Here is a 13,257-nt window from a genome sequence, read left to right as displayed (position 1 = left end):
ATGAGAGATACAGAGAAAGAGGCAGAGGGAGAGGCAGGCTCCTGCAGGGAGACTGATGTGGGACTTGATCCTAGGACCCCAGGATCACCACCTGAACCGAAGGCAGATGCTCAACCACTGAGCCACTCAGGCATCCCTGTCCCATGGTTTTTGAATATTCTATTCTTTTTACCCCCACACTTTTTTCTCATTGCTTTTTAGTTTGGGAAGTTTGTATTAAACATATATTCAAGCTCAATGATTCTTCCCTTGGCTCTGTCTAGTCTATATAAGTCCATCAAAGGCATTCTTCATTTCCATTATGATGACTGATTGATTGATTGATCTATTTTATTTTTTTAAAGATTTTATTTATTCATAGAGACAGAGAGAGAGGCAAAGACACAGGCAGAGGGAGAAGCAGGCTCCATATAGGACACCCCACGTGGGACTCGATCCCGGGTCTCCAGGATCACACCCCAGGCTGCAGGAGGCGCCAAACCGCTGTGCCACCGGGGCTATGCCTTATTTATTTATTTATTTTTAAAGATTTTATTCATGAGAGACAGAGAGAGGTAGAGACAAAGGCAGAGGGAGAAGCAGGCTCCTCGTGTGGAGCTTGATGCGGGACTCGATCCCAGGACCCTGGGATCACGCCCTGGGCCAAAGGCAGACGTTCAACCACTGAGCCACCCAGGCATTCCAAGATGTTTTATTTTTTAAAAAAGATTTTATTTATTTGCTTGAGAGAGAGAGAGAGAGAGAGAGAGAGAGAGAGAGAGAGAGAATGCGTGTGAGAAAGCAAATAATCAGGGGAGGGACAGAGAGAGAGGAAGCAGAGAGGGGCAGAGAGAGAGGCAGCAGCAGGCTCCCACTGAGCAGGGAGCCTGGGGTTTAGGGCTTCATCCCAGTACCCTGAGATCATGACCTGAGCCAAAGGCAGATGCTTAACTGGCTGAGCCACCCAGGTGCCCCTCATTATGATGTTTTAAATTTCTAGCATTTCCTTTCAATTCTTTCTCAGAGTTTCCTTCTTTCTGCTTACATCATCTATCTCTTCTTGCATGCTGCACTTTTTTTCCATTAGCACCCTTAGCACATAAGCCATTTATTTAAAATTTCCAGTCCCATAATTCCAAAATTTGTCCCATATTGAGTGTGGTTCTGATGCTTGCTTTGTCTTTTCAAACTTTGTTGCCTTTTATCATGTCTTGTAATTTTTTGCTGAAACTGGACATGATGTAGAAGGAACTGAGGTAGATAGGTCTTCCGTGTGAAGTTTTATTTTATTTTTAAAAGATTTTATTTATTTATTCATGAGAGACACACAAAGAGGCAGAGAGAGAAGCAGGCTCCATGCAGGGTCTCCAGGATCATGCCCTGGGCCGAAGGCAGGCGCTTAACCGCTGAGCCACCCAGGCGTCCCTATGTTTATTTGGCTTAGGAGTTAGGCAGTATTTACTATGTACTGCAGCTGTGGTATTGGAGGTTAGAACTTCCTCTAGTATTCTTGTTTTTGTCTTCCCTGTTGTCTTTGGGTTTCTCTACAAACTCTTTAAATAGGGCCTGAGGCTTGCAGTTCTTTTAGCTCTGATTCCTGTTATTGTAGAAGAGCCCTATTGATGTGATGATAAGGTATGAGGGGAGAAGAACTATTCCATAGTCTTTTTAGTGAGTTGTGTCCTTGGGCTGTGACTTTCACAAGTGCTTCTGAACTTTTCTTCCCCACTTCCCACTTCCCACTTTAGGCTTAAGACAGGAAGGCTAGAAATAGCTGAAGTTGGTTATTTCCCTTCCTCCACATCAGTTAGGTTTTGGTAAACCCAAGTTAGTTCGGCTCTAGGAAAATAGTTTCCCTGGAGAGCAAGACTTGCTAAGGAGAACAGACAGCTCTGAGCATCACGCAGATTGGTTGTTTTTTGCTCTCCTGCTGGAAGCAGGAGGAAATTTTCTCTGATCTTTGCAGTGAGAACCTGGTGGGATTCCAGGTTTTCTCCAAATGAGAAAGCGGCTAATGTACCTTCTTTGGTATATCTGTTCACATATTTTCTCCATTTTAAAATTGGGTTGTCTTTTTATTTTTGAGTTGGTGAGAATCCTTGATATATTCTGGGTAAAAGTTCCTTATCAGATATATGATTTTCTCCCATTCTGTAGATTGTCTTTTCATTTACTTAATGGTGTGCTTTGGACCATGACAATTTTACATTTTGATGATGTTTAATTTTCCTTTTGGTGTGTATGCCTTTGGCATCATATCTAAGAAACCATTGTCTAATCCAAGGACAAATTTCCTGCTATGTTTTCTTCTGATAGTTTTTTAGTTCTAGCTCTTATATTTAGGTCTACAATCTGTTTGAGTTAGTTTTCATATATAGCATGAGATAGGGGTCCAACTTTATTCTTTTACACATAAATATCTAGTCCTAGCATCATTTGTTGAAAAGACTTATCTTTCCTCATTTAATTTTCTTGCCATCCTTGTCAAAAAATAAATTGACCCTAAGTGTAGGTTTATTTCTGGCCTCTCAGTTCTATTCTCAGTTCTATTGAACTATATTCTTATGCCAGTACCACACAGACTTGGTTACATTGTAGAATTTTTAAAATCAGGACGTAAAGTCCTCCAGCTTTATTCTTCTTTTTCAAGATGATTTTGGCTATTCTGAGTTCCTTAAATCAGTTTGAGGAGTATTTCCATCTTAACAATATTAAGTCTTCATATTCATATCCATGAATATGTGATATCTTTACATTTATTTAGGCATTTGATATTTCTCTCCATGTTTTGTAGTTTTCAATATATAAGTCTTACACTTCTTTGGTTAAATCTATTTCTAAGCATTTTTTTTCTTTTCAATGTTATAAACAGAATTGTTTTCTAAATTTCTTTTTTAAATTTTTTATTTTATTTATTTATTTCAAAAACAATTCCATAAGCATTTATTAGGCAGTTAACTATAGTTACTACATTTTACACTTTGGGGAATAGTTTGCTATTTATAAGCAGATTAAAGTTAGCTGGAATAGTTTCTCTTTTTTATGTAAATTTATTTTTTATTGGTGTTCAATTTGCCAACACATAGAATAACACCCAGTGCTCATCCCATCAAGTACCCCCCTCAGTGCCCGTCACCCAGTCACCCCTACCCCCCGCCCACCTCTCTTTCTACCACCCCTAGTTGGTTTCCCAGAGTTAGGAGTCTCTCATGTTCTGTCTCCCTTTCTGATATTTCCCACTTATTTTTTCTCCTTTCCCCTTTATTCCCTTTCACTATTTTTTATATTCCCCGAATGAATGAGACCATATCCATTTATTCATGGGAGACACTGAGACAGAGGCAGAGACAGGTAGAGGGAGAAGCAGGCTCCCTATTGGGAGCCTGATGTGGGACTTGATCCTAGGATCCTAGGATCACAACCTGAGCCAAAGGCAGATGCTCAACCACTCAGGTGCCCCTGTTTTCTTAATTTCTTATTTAGATTTTCCTTGATAGTGTGTAGAAATATAATTGATTTTTGCATACAATTAATCTTTGTATACCAATCTTGTATCTTGGTAACTTTGCTGAATTCGTATTTATTAGTTTCAATTTTTTTGGGGGGGGGTGGATTCCTTGAGAATTTCTATGTATTAGATCATGTTACTGCAAATAGAGATAGTATTCCTACTTCTTCCTTTCCAATACAATGCCCTTTTTTTCTTTTCCTTGCCTAATTACAATGCAATGTTGAATAGAAGTAGTAAGAATAGACATTCTTATCCTGTTCCTGTTTTTAGAGACAAAGCATCCAATATCTTATTTTATTTTTTTAAAGATGTATTATTTGAGAAAGAGAGAGGATGAATGGGAGGGGCAAATGAAGAGGGAGAGGAAGAAACCCAAGCAGACTCCATGCTGAGTGCAGAACCTGACTTGGGGCTCCATTTCGCAACCCTGAGATCATGACCTGAGCCAAAACCGAGTCAGATGCCCAGCTGACTGGGCCACCCATGCACCCCACATCCAGTCTTTTAATACTAAGTATGATGTAAGCTTTGAGTTTTTCATACATGTTCTTTATTATGTTGAGAAAATTCCCTTTATTCCTAGTTTATTGAATGTTTTTATGATGAAAATATGTTAGCTTTTGTCTAATGCATTTTGTGTGTCTACTGAGGTAACTTTGTGTTTTTTTTTTTCATTCTATTGAGATGATATGTTGTATTACATTACTTGCTTTTAGAAAGACCAACCAACCTTATGTTCCTGGGATAAACACCACTTGGTAATAATGTATAGTTCTTTTCTTATGTTATTAGATATAGTTTGCTAGTATTTTGTTGAGGAATTTTGCATCTAAATTCTTAAAGGATATTGGTTTGTGTTTATTTTTTTTTTCTTTTCTTGTGAGGTCTTTTCTTGGTTTTAGAATCAGGAATAATACTGACCTCACGAAATGAGTTAGAAAGTGCTATTTTTAACTGTCTTAATTCATAGATTGGTTTATCAACTTGCTCAAATGAGTATTTTCTATTTGTTTTAGGTATCTGAATCCTAAGTGTCTGATATGAGAACCACACAAAAGTGACATTCAATAGACTTCAATTGCAATTTGGTACACAACAGATCTATTAAAAAGACTTTGGTAAAACTAAAAGTAAACTAAGTCAAACTGAAATGAATTGAAACTTAAAAACGGAAAGAATTCACAAAGCTATTACATTTTTCCGTGTAACATAATTTCTATAAATTTTATAAATTATTGAAACATATTTTTAGTGAATTGGTAATTTTATCGAATTGGATTTTGGTGTCAAACTGTATGTGTGATAAATTTGAAAAATTTAATGAATTGACTTTTGAGCAGCTTGGTCATTGGATTGTCTTCAGTAAAAAGATTTTCAACTAATTGCCTAGTTCCTGGGTGCAGATAAGGGTCAGGAAGGTATGAAATTGAGAAGACCATGCCTGTTAGTTAACTGCCCCTTTTTTTCTTTTCCAATAAGTGTGAGGTGAAGTTAAGTGCTGTTAGTGAGAGATGAAGGTTTTCAAAGAGTTTAAGAAAAGCAGAGAAAGTTTGCAGGAGTCAAAGACATGACAGGATTGAGCAATCCAGGTTTGTTGAGTTGTGTTTCGGGTCCACTTCTGTTGATTCCAGTTCCAAGAGCTGTATGGTATTTTTTTCTAAGAGCTCTCAGTGATGTGATTTCTCCTGAAGAGAAATCTGGATTAATAGGTAGGTAGGAGAGAAAGACATGGGATTGTATAGGAACTGTCATGAGAACAGATGAAGTATTAGAGCATGATATCCAGGCTGGATTGAAAAGGAAGGTCTTGTTATACAAAGAGAGAGAGTGCTCAAAGGACTAGAGTTATAAGAAGTTGAAAGTTTGATATATGTACAAGGGGATGAGAGAGCCAGAGGCAAGAAGCAGATCTAGATTGTGAGCTTCTGGAGGGTAAAATATCAGAGGTAAAGTAGATCTGGTCATGAAAGGGTCAAAGGCCTGGAAGGATGTGTTTCAGGCAAGAACAATGAAGAACTGTGGGGTCAGTCTCAGATGGGGCATCCAATGGATAGAATGGTAGTAGGTCTTGGGATGGTGAGCAAGACTCTGAATCCAAGGCTTCACTAAATGTGAGTGATCAGAAGTTGTCTTCCCTCAATTCCACCCCCAGTCAGCCCAGCATGAATGATCCAGCCTGTCATAAAAAAAGGTGGGGGGAGCTGGTTCCCAGTGTCTGCAGAACTCCTCCAGAGATGCTTTTGACCTTCCTGTATTTGCCTCTGTCTTTAGTAGTATTTGCTTCAGTCGTATTTTGAATTTATGATACTCTTTCTGGTCTAACCCATCATGTTATGTCTCTGAATGACTGAATTTAACAATTCATTTGTCCTAGCATATTTCCTCCTCAAAGGCCTACATGGCCAAACTGCAGGCTTGCCAACTGACTTCCTGTAGTTGTTGGGTCAGCAGGTGCCTTAGCAGCCAAGACCACCGGAAGACCATCAGAAAAAGTGGTACAACCAATGCTTTGAGTCCCAAAAAAGAAGGAGCTTTCAATAAAGGTAGAGGAGCCAAGGAAGCCACAATGGGGCATGAGAAAGCTCTCTCCCTCCCCTTTTGCCCTCAACCCAAGATTTTTTACTTTTCTCCAATTAATACATATACCCTTAAGTGTCACCATACCTTAGACTTGGCAGAAGTGCTTATCATAAAATTGTCTTAGTCTGCTCAGGCTCCTATGATAAAATACACAGAGTAGGTAGTTTATAAAAAACAAAAATTTATTTCTTACAGTTCTGGAGGCTGGGAAGTCCAAGATCAGGGTGCTAGTAGAGTCGAGTTCTGGTGAGGACCCTCTTCCTGGTTCATAGCTGGTGCCTTCTCAGTGTTTGTTTGTTTGTTTTTAAAGATTTTATTTATTTATTCATGAGAGACACACAGAAAGAGGCAGAGACACAGGGAGAGGGAGAAGCAGGCTCCCTGCAGGGAGCATGATGTGGGACTCAATCCCGGGACCCTGGGATCACAACCCAGGCCAAAGGCAGATGCTCAACCACTGAGCCACAAAGGCGTCCCTTCTCAGTATGTTTTCACATGGTAGAAGGGGCAAGGGATCTCTGTGAGGTCTTCTTTATAAGAACACTAATCTACTGAGAGAGATAAACACAAAGGGATATTTTTGACACTCCAATGTTCTAGTTGTAGTCCTTCTTATCACCCTCCTCAGATGGTTTCTCTTTCTGTCGGGCCTTTGAATGTCAGCTATCTTAGGCTTTCTTCTTTCTTTCTTCTTTCTTTTTCTTTCTTCCTTTCTTCCTTTCTTCCTTTCTTTCTTTCTTTCTTTCTTTCTTTCTTTCTTTCTTTCTTTCTTTCTTTTTCTTTCTTCTTTTTCTCCTTCCTTCCTTCCTTCCTTCCTTCCTTCCTTCCTTCCTTCCTTCCTCTCTCTCACTCACATTTATTTGTGTGTGTGTGTTTGTGTGAGAGAGAGAGAGCAGGTGAAGGGGTAGAGGGAGAGGAAGAGGGAGAGAATCTCCAGCAGACTGCCCACTGAGTGTGGAGCCAGATGTGAAGCTCTACCTCATGACCTTAAGATCATGACCTGAGCTGAAGCCAAGAGTTGGATGCTTAATTGACTGAGCCATCCAGCCATCCCTCTTCTAGGCCTTCTTTTTCTCTTACTATGTATTTTTCTGACTGAGAAATCTCATCTAGTATAATTGATTCAACTCCCATGTTTGTGAGTGACTCTCACGTATGTTTTGTTAGCTTACACATGTCCTCTGATCTCCAGAATAACTGTTTACAACATAGCTCCTTAACACAAATATGTCTACCAAAAGTTCAGCACAGTGATCTCAAATCTGCTTTTCCTCTACTATCCTTGTTCTCTGTGAATGTAATTACTCCACCTAATTGCCCAGGTAGAAACCTGGTGTCATCCTGGACTCTTACCCTCTTCCTCTACCTCATGTAATCACACACAATGTCTAGTCTGTTCTGTCTCCTCTATAGCTGTCTGGTCTGTTAGCCTCTCTCCATCCCCCCTGCCTCTGGCCTCATCTAGTCTTCCATCAACTCCCTCTGGATTCCTTAACTAGCCCCCTATTTGTTTTCCTTGCTTCTAGTCTTGCCCCTCTAACCCATCTTCCACTCTGATGCACAAATGATCTTTCTGAAATGTAAATCTGATCCCTTTTCTCCCCATTTAAAAATCCTTCAGTGGCTTTCTCTGGTCTTCAGTATAAAAACTAAGCACTTTATCATGTCTTACAGGGCCCTTTGTAACCTGATCTTGCTTGGCCTTCCTGCTTCATTTCCTCCACTTCTTCCTCAAATACTAAATCCCAGCTGTACCAAATAACTTACTTGGAATTTCTCAAGCACTCCATGCCGTTTCATAATTCAGTGCATCTATACCTTCAGGTCTCTGCCTGTAATATCCTCCCAACTGACTTCTCTCCCCCATGTTTAATGAATACCTACCTATTCATTCTTTAAGATTTAGCCCTTGCATTACTTCCTCTGAAAAGTTCCACTCACCTTCTTTCTTGGTGTTATGCCTGTGTGCATCACTTTCATACTACCTATCTTACTATGTTATATTTTTCATGATCTTGTCCCTCTGATTGGCCTGTTAGGTCCCTTGTATTTTCTATATTCGATAGTGCTTTGAATGGAGAAAGATTATACTTGCTAAATTGATTTGATAATTATTTTTTGAGTGCCTCCTATGCACAAGGCAATTTTTCAGTCTTCTTCATAGCTTCTGTATCCTGTCTGTCTCATAATGTCTGATCTCAGCCTCCTTTCCTTCTACGTATACACTCTGAGTCACCCCATCCATTTCCTTAGCTTTAATTGCCAACAACTCCCAAAATCTCTTCTCCCAGTGAAGAGCTATTGCCCAAGCTCCAGATGCTTTCAGGCATCTAACTCAGCACATACAAAAACTAAACTATTTTTCCTTCTGGGACAAAAGAAAAAGATAACTGTAAGAAAGATTCTGGGATCATATTAAGGAAAAGCAATTAGAAATTAAGTCAGAACAATGGCAGAAAGTTTACAGTGAGAGCTCTAGGTACGGCTTTTGTATTTTGTATTTCTTCTTGAAGTGAACAGCAGTTAAATTTTAATGCTATGCTTCTCATGCTGGGCTGCACACTAGTGTGTCAAGATATATGTGAAGCCACAGTGTAAACAGGCTTACCTTCCTAGAGCATTGACTGTGACAGAAAGCTTGTATGTTTGTAATTAACTTTTAAGAACATAAACCACTTTTTTAAAAATATTAAACAGATATGATATTGTGGAACAGAGTGTCAGAAAAGTTTAAACTTTTTCCCTTAAAATATGAGCACACAGACCATTTCTATTATTAGGGCATCTCAAATATAACTATCAAATTCATGTCCCAGAGTGAGAGGAGAGTTATAATATGCCCATGAATTTAAGGGCAAGGAGAGGAAAAGCCTAAGGGTACAGACATTACCCAGCAGTGAACAATGGACATTCAGCTTTGTAGGAAGTTCTTTTTCAGATGAAGTGAGAGGAAACTGGGGAAGGGAGGAATTACTGAGCCTAACCAAAATGCAGAGCTAGGCTGACAAACTTAGTACCACACACTGATTCAGTCAATAGACATTTATAGATGCTCATTTTGTCCCATGTTCTCTATTGTGTGGCACCAGAGTAACTTAGATATGTCCTCTTACCCCTAAGGAGTTCACTGTCTTACTAATTGGTGCTGAACAATGTAATTGTGCCATTGCTACAATGAAGGGTGTACAGCGTGAAACTGGACCACTGGAAACATGCCTAGCTTTGCTTGGGGGAATTCAGTGAATACTCACAAAAGAGGCATCGTTTCAGCTTCTGGCTAAAACTTGGAAAATGTATAGGTGTCGTCTGCTGGTAGGTTGGTTAGAAATATTTCAGGAAGTTGGAATATGAAATGTGTGGGAAATGAATTAGACACACACATTCTTGACAGTCATTATGAGCATGTAAATCCCTAGAGAGGAAGGAACCCATTTTTTTTATTTTTTTTATTTATGATAGTCACACACACACACACACACACAGAGAGAGAGAGAGAGAGAGAGAGAGAGAGAGAGAGAGAGGCAGAGACACAGGCAGAGGGAGAAGCAGGCTCCATGCACCAGGAGCCCGACGTGGGATTCGATCCCAGGTCTCCAGGATCGCGCCCTGGTCCAAAGGCAGGCGCTAAACCGCTGTGCCACCCAGGGATCCCGGAACCCATTTTTTTAGTCTTGGTATACTCAGCAATGTAGCTTAGCACTATCCCTGCATAGTACCATAGTACTGTTAATTGATTTTGTAAAGCTCAGCTAGAAAGTTGAATATGTCATGGACAGCATGTGGCTTACTCCTCCTCACTTAATAAACATATATTGTGCACCTATTATGAATCAGGTCCTATGGGAGGAATAGTTATCCAGAAAATTGAGTCCTTTTGTTCCTGGCTTTGGGAGATTACCTGGAGTCAATGAAGCAGTTAGGCCCTTATAGGACAATGTGATGAATGTTTTAATAGGCATATACCTAGAGGACTGAAACTGCACACAGGGAGGGACCTGGCTCTGGAGGGTTGTGTGAAGTTTCGAGGTAGCCTCAAAAAAGTGACTTCTGAGGAAAGAATCAAATGATAAGAGGTAATGTGACATAGGGCAACTATACAACAGGCAATCCATGCACAAAGGTCTGATATATTTACAGAGCAAGTATTTCCTAAAAAAGGTGACAGCCAATAATGGTAGAAGAGGCTGAGAGGTGGCTGGGCCAGGCCATAGAATGCCTTTGTGTCATGAGAAAAGTCTAGATTTTATCTAGCAAAGGCAGCGGTGAGTCACTAATAATGGTTCAGATCAGTATTTTTTCAAAGAGCAGGTTGTAATCCACTAGTCAGTTGTAAGATTATTTATTGAATTGAGATCAGCATTTTAAAAAAAGTAACTAGAAAAAAACTGACAGCATTCATGTACATATATTTGTTAAGGTAATGTTTTGTGATGCTTTTACTTCAATTACACGTCTGTGAATAGTGTTCTGATGTAAAACATTTTTGAGAAACACTAAAGGTTCAGTGGCACAAATTAATTGCTACTTTTAGTAGCAATTAACAGAAAATCCTGTGCAAGTAAGAATAATCACTAAAGATTACTATATAGTTTCTTCTAGTTGTTCTGACCTGACATTGTCATCTTCATACTAAAGCCAGTTCCCCATGGCACTCAGAATAACATGCTACCTTTACACTTTTCCAGTAGAGACCAGATTCTCATTGCCTCAAATTAGTTTAGGCCGACCCATTCCTGAACCTGTTAATAGTAAGGGGATGGAAATACTAGAACTACCTTAAACTAATGAATGTTTGGGAACCAACTGCTGCAGCTGTAGGGAATTATAATGCAATGTGGCAAATTCAGTGTATTATGGAGATACTGTAGCAGCACCCAGGTTTACAAAGTAATGAACTTAGGTGGAGATGGTCAGAGGAGCCTCCCAGATGCCTGTGTATGTGTACAAATCAGCTAGGTAAAAGGAGAGTTCTCTGGGTGGAAGATACTGCATGAACACAAGATGATAAGGGGAGCTGTGCATAAGAAAAGTCAAAATAAGGACTTTCAGCCTTCCTGGGCATAAAATTAGAGGCAAGGGAAGTAAATGGAGTAGTGAATGTTTGGTTACCAAGGGGATCAGGTAAGGAAACCGGACTCTTTCCCCATAGGAAAGGAGGCACTGGAGATCATCAGGGAATTAGGACATCAGGTGTTTTTTTACTTCATTTGCAGTGTGGAGGGAGGCTTTTGCAGTAATCTGGGATAGAGAGGTTTTGGATTTTAGCTAGGGAGAGGTGACTGCAGATTTGAGAAACATGGAAATAAAACCAACAAGACTTGTTCAATTTTTAAATTGACGGTAGAATGTTTAAGCAGTGCCTGGCCATTTGTAGTTGTGTCTCCTTTGGATATTGGGCTTATATTGTGTCACTGATTTGTTGAGGCTAGAGTTAAGTCTGTTATTTTTTGGAGGAAGTGCACATAGCTGTCAGCCCTGCTGTAAAGAACTAGAGCCCGAGACAGAGAATCTCTGAAAGTAGGGAGGGAACTCCAATGTATCTGGGCCTGTCTTGTGGGTTTGGAGTTTATTAAAAAGGTGCTTAGAGGGCAGCCCCAGTGGCCCAGTGGTTTAGCGCCGCCTTCAGCCCAGGGAGTGATCCTGGAGACCTGGGATTGAGTCCCACGTCGGGCTCCCTGCATGGAGCCTGCTTCTCCCTCTGCCTCTCTCTATCTCTCATGAATAAATAAATAAATAAAATCTTTTTAAAAAAAGAAGTGCTTAGATGGATGAGGGCATGGTCCACCCAGGTGAAAAGTTACCATTTATAGGTCAGATTAGAAAATGGACATTGTTATTTATTTCTCTTGTTATCCGTGAGCCTCTAGTAAGCATTCTAGACTCATGTATTTTTTTTTAAAGGTTTTATTTATTTATTCATGAGACACAGAGAGAGGCAGAGACATAGGTGGAGGGAGAAGCAGGTGGGGAGCCTGATGCGGGACTCGATCCCAAGACCCCAGGATCATGATCTGAGCCAAAGGCAGAGGCTCAACCACTGAGCCACCCAGGTGCCTGCATGTACTCTTTTATGGGCCAAAATATTAAAGATGTAGTGTCCCTTAAAGCCATCATGGCAGCAGACGCGATGCTTTAGGTTGTGAGCTCCTTGATGGCAAAGGTGGTTTCTTCTCATCTCTACATTCTTAGTATCTAGCCTAGGGCTTGACATACGGCAAACACTTGATAAAGACTATATTCCTAGTGACTAAAATGATGGAAAGTAGCACATGCTTATTAAGCACTTAAGGAATTGTTGAAAACCCCCAAGGGAGGTCTGTTTCTGGGGACTAAGAGGAAAAGCTGAGATTTGAATCATAACCCACCTATGGTAATACTTAACAGATGTAGTTTTAATTTTTTTAAATGATTTATTTATTCATAAGAGACACAGAGAGAGGCAGAGACATAGGCAGAGGGAGAAGCAGGCTCCCTGCAGGAAGCCTGATGTGGGACTTGATCCTGGAACTCTGGTATCACGCCCTGAGCTAAAGGCAGATGCTCAGTCACTGAGCCACCCAGGCATTTCGTAGTTTTAATTTTAAAGGATGTACTTCTAGGAGTCAGGGATGATGACTCCAAGATATCTAGTTGAGGTTCATGCCAAGGACAGGAAGGAGGTGAATTTTGGGGAAACATTCAGAATTGTAGGTTTATTGACTAAATGCTTTTGAGTGTCTACCATGTCACTCAAAATGTCAGAAGGAGCTTTCTGGCAATACTGTGAAGGACAAATTAGAGGGAGATGGGAGAACCCTGTTGGGAACAGATGAATCTTAAGACTAGAGCAGCTGCAGTGAAATAGCACAGAATAGCTCTGTCCATGAAGCTAGTATCTTCTAGACCAGTGACCCCTTCCACCCTCACCCTTACTTGCTGATGATGGTTGGGTTTAGCAGGCCAAATACACTGTGAAGTTCCAGTCTGAGATAAAAATATCTTCTTTTTCACTGTACTAGCGATATGAAAACTGTTAGGCCTTGCTGTCAAGTGTACAGGCAGGGATAATAGTTCCAAGTCTTCCCACAGCTACTATCCTAGTCAAATCTCTGAGCCTGAGGAATGGGCAGCCTGGCTAGGCTAAGTCTGGCTTCACAATAATTAGTGGGTATAAAGGAGCTTCCTACTTCTCATACGCTTTGGCCATT

The 13,257-nt window shown here is 40.3% G+C and overlaps 1 protein-coding gene across 1 annotated transcript in view; it reads left to right on the top strand.

Annotated features, from left to right (window-relative positions):
* Positions 1 to 13,257, top strand: part of LOC129504787 (olfactory receptor 2AG2-like) — a 109,175-nt gene that overhangs the window by 20,819 nt on the left and 75,099 nt on the right. The gene's annotated exons all lie outside the window — the stretch shown is intronic.

The sequence above is a fragment of the Nyctereutes procyonoides genome, unplaced genomic scaffold, assembly GCF_905146905.1.
Source record: "Nyctereutes procyonoides isolate TBG_1078 unplaced genomic scaffold, NYPRO_anot_genome, whole genome shotgun sequence".
Taxonomy (NCBI): Eukaryota; Metazoa; Chordata; class Mammalia; order Carnivora; family Canidae; genus Nyctereutes; species Nyctereutes procyonoides.
Note: the sequence above shows the minus strand (reverse complement) of the source record. Positions and strands in the feature narration are given on the sequence as shown.